The sequence below is a fragment of the Carassius auratus genome, unplaced genomic scaffold, assembly GCF_003368295.1.
Source record: "Carassius auratus strain Wakin unplaced genomic scaffold, ASM336829v1 scaf_tig00014761, whole genome shotgun sequence".
NCBI lineage: Eukaryota > Metazoa > Chordata > Actinopteri > Cypriniformes > Cyprinidae > Carassius > Carassius auratus.
In genome coordinates this window covers 25,114-31,113 of record NW_020524523.1, presented here as the reverse complement: position 1 = coordinate 31,113, position 6,000 = coordinate 25,114, and the positions used below count along the sequence as shown (strand labels likewise).

The 6,000-nt window shown below is 34.9% G+C and overlaps 1 pseudogene; it reads left to right on the top strand.

Annotated features, from left to right (window-relative positions):
• Positions 1 to 836: 836 nt before the first annotated feature.
• LOC113074459 (plexin-B2-like) overlaps positions 837 to 6,000 on the top strand; it is a 28,485-nt pseudogene continuing 23,321 nt past the window's right edge.

The window sequence follows — 6,000 nt, the reverse complement described above, 5'->3', positions numbered from 1 at the left end:
ATGGAGGGAGGGAGGGAGTGAGTGTGAGTGTGTAAGTGTGTTTAAGGCTCTTCAGAGACTCTTCATCTGTGACCTTTGCACTAATGAAACATGTCTGTCGTTTACACTCATCATGTTGTTCATCTATAAACCACATTCTCTCTGGGTTAAGTCAGGCCTGTTCTGCTCTTTCTGTAAAATACTGTAATTTTCGTAACAGCCACACACCAGTATTTTCCTCACAGATGGCTTGACCACAAAGAGTCTGGTACCAAATTGAGTACAATAATTCTTCTTTTAGTATCGACTGGTTCCAGCGCTTTTGACATTCTTAATTCTACCTCATATCGGTTACACTGTGTGCTTTATTTAGACTCACTTTGGCATAGCCCTGATCCAGTCTGTGTCTGAAGGCTTCTTTGTTGTTCTTTCCAGTTTCCACCCACTGTTAAAAAAATAGGCCATGTCCAATCAAAATTCCTTGTGCATGTGATTCAATCCATATAAACACATTCACATATATCAAACGTAATGCAGACAAGCCATCATCGTTCCTCAAGTATTGCTCTCTCATTGACAACACACCCAGTACTTGACTATGTTCATTTATTTTCACAGTCAGTTGTGGTCCAAATTATGCCTTTTAAATTCTCTCATAGGTTTCATTGCAAATGTAGCATTAAAGTAATTGAATCGGGTTGCAGAATAGGCTAAGCATAATTGACTCTAGCGTCATCTGAGTGCCTGGCACAGAATTGGAAATTTGCTCATTGGCGTTTTTTGTGTGTGCTTCTCCGTCCATTTCATTGTAATAATGACCTTTGTTCTTTCTTTCTTTATTGTAGTGTTTCCACTCAAGAGGATCAGAGGAAACCCAAGAGGAGGAGGAGAGCAGAGAGAGGGGGAAAGTCCAAAGTAAGTGGTGAATAAGTAGATATAAGTCTTGTGTTTGGCAGTATGGAGTGGGGATGGGCTAGTTAATCAAAATTTAGCTTCTAATTTCTGTCTTTGCTTTATTATTTTGTGCTTTTAAAAGGTATAAATAACAAGATGCAGTTTTCATAACGGGTTTTGGCATGCGGACAGCGTGATGCTCTTAAGTGTGCTGTTAGACTGTCAGCGGTGTAAACTCTTACAGTGAAGTTTAAAGCATCGTCCTTTAAAGCATCACCGCTGCATTCATCCAAACAGCACTTTAACACATTCACCTGCTGTGAGAAATGTGAGAAGTGTCTCTGTTTTGTGCAGTAAAGTATTATAGTATGTCTATTTAAAAAATGGCATACACATTCTGGTGGTTGTCTTTGGCTTTTCATCTCATCTCGTGCCTTTAGAACTGTGTTTTTAAGATGCTTTGTCAAGTTAAACATGGTTGGGAGGCATAATATATAGGTACCATAATGTTTGGAATTCAAACAGGTGTAGCTCAGTCATTCTTTGGTTGAGGCGACCAAATCATACATCACTATGAAGGATTTTTTTTAATGTAGAATCTGAAAAACAAAAACAAATCAACAACAAATTTTTGAATTTTTGTTCATTGTGACTCATTTTGCCAGCACAGGTAAAATATTCATCAGTATCATTCAGTATTGGATACATGTTGTCTGAATTTGAATATTATGCATGATAATTTCAATATGAATCATTTCATATTATGGTTAAATTTAAAATTTAGCAAATTCCAAAATTAATATCCATTCATTAATACTGTGCATTATAATGTTATGATGCATACATCAATTTGTGTAATTATATTCATTTTAAATGACAAAAACTGGATTTTGTAAGATTTATATATATATATATATATATGTATGTATGTATGTGTGTATGTGTGTATGTGTGTGCGTGTGTATGTGTATGTGTATGTGTATGTGTATGTGTATGTGTATGTGTATGTGTATGTGTATGTGTGTGTGTGTGTGTGTGTGTGTGTGTGTGTGTATATATATATATATATATATATATATATATATATATATATGACCTCTTTCTAATTGTTTAGAAAACTCACCAAGTTGATCATAAAAATGTAGATTTACACATTCCTCTTGAGGTTCAGTGGAAAAAAGGAAGTAATTTAATAGGATAAATTGCTTTCCCTTTCTCTTCCTAACAATCTGAGAATCAAACTAAGTAGTAAAGCACAAGAGAGCGGTAATTTCTCTCGAGATTGTCTTGAACAGTTTTCTAGCCACTCCCTGATCTCCTGCTGGTGACTCACGTCTGCTGTTGGCTGCCATGGTCTCTCTTTTCCTTCAGTAAAGGATTGGATCCATGCTTTTTATACAAAGAAGGTCAATGAAACATGAAACCAGACCCTCCAACTACAGAAAAAAGTGCAGGCGCTTTCAATACTCTAAACACACTCTGTCTTTTCACCCTTACCTTATTCCATTTATATTGAAGCCTGAGGCAGTCTGCTTTTTTTCACGAGGCAGCAAGGAAATTCTGATTGCGAAGCAGATTACGAGCTGCCGTTGATTTTACTATGAGATCCCGACTCCTAGTTTTTCTTTTTGCCAGCTATAAAGCAGCAACGATGGACACTGAGCTCCTATTACAGAAAGAAAGCATAAGCTTCACATACATAAAGAGAGAGTGAGACCTTGGTTAAGGTTTCTCTGCTATCACAAACCATTTTCCATAAAGCCTCATCTCGGATTTTGCCTCTGTCTCTGACAATGATTAATAGCTCCTGTCAGTCCCATTACTATGATAATAAGTATGTGTACGCGTTTGTTTCTCAGAAGGTGATTACACCCAGGAAGTGTGCGATATTGTGTGCACATTCTGTCTTTCTGCGCTACTTAAAAGTTATAGTAAAGCATGTTCACCAGCTAAACTTTCACCTGTACAGAGAGACAATCTCATCGCTTCAAGCCATTTCCTAAGGCGGAAAAAAATAAGTTTTTTACTGACAGTGGTAATGATGTGACTGGAATGAATCAAAAGTAGCTGAATCAAAAGTTTTTTAGTAGATGCTGATTTTTTTTTATGATTTTAAAATAAGTCTCTTATGTTCACCAAGGCTGCATTTTGTTTAATTAAAAATACAGTAAAAACATTAATATTGTAAAATATCACTGCAATTTAAATTGCATTATGCATTATTCGAATGCTTTTGCCAAAGAGATGTGTTTTTAATCTACATTTACATTTATTCATTTAGCTGACGCTTTTATCCAAAGCGACTTACAATTGCTATATATGTCAGAGGTTGAACGCCTCTGGATCAACTCGGAGTTAAGTGTCTTGCTCAGGGACACATTGTTGTCTCACAGTTGATTCGAACCCTGGTCTCTCACACCAAAGGCATGTGTCTTATTCACTGCGCCAACACCTGCTTAATATTTTGTGGAAACAGATTTTTCTCAATTTTTTTGATGAACAGAAATTTTAATTTGAAAAGGATTTTTTGCAGCTTTATAAATGTCTTTGTCACATTCTTTACAAATTAAGTGTGTCTGTTGAATTAAAGTATTAATTTCTTTCAGGAAAAAAATCTTACAGACCCTAAACTTGTGTGTATTTTGCTTTATCCGAAAAGACAGCATACAAGATGGATTGCAACCTAATCTGAGATGCATTAAAGTATATATCTGGTTGTTCAGCACCGAGTCAACTAATGGCATGAATTTGGTACGGAACCAACCAATGAGAGACAGAGGAAGTGTTCTGGGAGCCTTAGTAGGATGTTTCTGTATATCCAACATTATCCTAGCCCAGTTTCACTCAAAAAAAATTCAGTGGGCCAAAAAGCCTTGAGCAGTTATTCAGAAATTCCTTCTGCTCATGTTTTATGAACCAGACTCTGTGTTTGTAAATCTAATTGTAAATATAGTATTTATGGACTAGTCTATTAGCATAAAAATAAGTTTGTTTGTAAGCCAGATCACATAGCCCATGTAGCCCAAACTGCCCTACTGCAGGCTAAGAAGCTTCAGTCTGGCCCGTCTTGATGAATGTTTAACAGCTAACAGTGCGTTTTGAATATCAATACACTTGCTGACAGACGAGAGAGAACAAGTGATTATTTCAAACATATCTCTATTTGCCTCTTGATTTGGATGAGGTCTGTTAATGAAGTGTCTCTGGAGTCTAAAAGATTCAATGTGGTTTTTAGTGTACATTTGTGTTTTTGTGCCTTGTGCCTAATTGGGTGGGTCTCCTTGTGATTAATTTTTGTCAGCCACCGAGCCTCACATCATTTTACGGAACGGTCAAACTGCCATCACCTCCTGTCGAACATGCTTACTTGCTGTAGGTCTTGTCGTTATTAGTTTTAATAGTGTATTCCAACAGCTGTGTTGAATGAAAGGTCTTTAGGGCTTCTCTTGGAGTTTGAATGACATGGAACTCTGTTTGAGCAGAGGTCTGCTTTATGAAGAGATTTTGGAGCCCAGAGTAAGGCCAAGTAATAACCAATTTACATTAAGTTAATTTAAGTGCTTGGGAGTCTACCAGTCATTCACACGAACACACACAAGATAAGATGGAGACGCGGTGACTGGCGTGTTGTGCTTGGAGCCGTGCCATACACTTCTGTACTTTGCCTTTGTTTGAGCAGGATTTAAAATTAATTTTCTAGAAGCAAGTCCTTTGATGTCTTTTTGCTGGGAAAAAAATACAACTTGTTGGTTTGTATTCATTTATCCATGTTCTTATTTACATCAAACTTGTTTTGATTTAATTTTTATTATTTTATTTACATATTTGTTTACTCATTTACTTATTTACATCATATTTATTTATGCTTCTTTGTTTAATTACATATTATTTTATCTGTTTATACTTATTTATAATTAGCAATTTACTTAACTTTTTCACTTTTCTTTACTTTTTTTTAAAGAATTTCTATTTTGAATTACTTTATTTAATTATATTTATATTATACTTGTCCACTTTGTACTTATAAATTAATTTACTGTAGTTACATGTATATTTAAATTTCTTTTGTTTGCCTAATATATAATTACTTTAACAATTACTTAATATATTTTTTTTAATTTTGCACTTATTTTCTTAATTTTTTTATTTACAGTACTATTGTTATACTTATGTTATAATATGTTACCCATTTAATACATGTATATATTTATTTATTTATATATTCATTAATTTCAGATATATTTATTTATGCACATTTATTTTGTGTGCTTAATTTACTTTTATTTACAAACAAAGCATAGTACAGTTTTATGACTGTTAAGAAATATTTATTTACTCAAAATCTTCTCATTTGCTACTGGAAGATAATTATTTATTTACATTTTGGACCGTATATGTGAGTATGCATTTGTCAGCACTCCCTGTTTGTTAGAGGCTCATTGTTTAAGGTCACAGTATAGCCAAGTGACTCTGATAAAGTTAAACTCTGCAGTGTTATACATACAGAGCTGGAGAATTATGACCCTTGTGTAATAATAAGCAATGGAGTCAAATATATAGTCCCTTCCTGAAATTATCCACCCTCTGCTGTGGAAGAATTATGGGCGGTCTCACCTGTCCTCCCCACAGCTCATAATCTGTGAGCGAGGGAAGCCAGAGCAGAGGGGACAAAGCAGTTTTCAGGAAATAGACCCAAAGCCCGGTCATAGATCCAAACCAAGATGGTATCAGGAAAGATGCATGTTCCTCTCTTTTCAGAAGCTCTGTTTATAAAATTAGTTAGCAGATTTATTATCTACTAGGAAACCTTTCAAGACAGCATTCTAATAGATCCTCATACATGACAGATTTGTAATGCTCTTCACAGGCAGCATCTCGTGTGCCTTCTCACAGGACACTCGTTTTGCTTTTAGCATGTTGCTAAGCTAACAGCTTGATATTGTAAGCATAACAATTAACAATACACAAATATTTGGTACAATATTAAATGTTTAATTAATTCTAAACTGTTTGTATCTGTACTTATTAAAATACAAGTTTATTTATAGTCAGTATTTAACTTGTCCATCTGTCCACCATCTTGAATTTTTTTTTTTGAGATTGTCGCAGTGCATTCTGACATTGCCT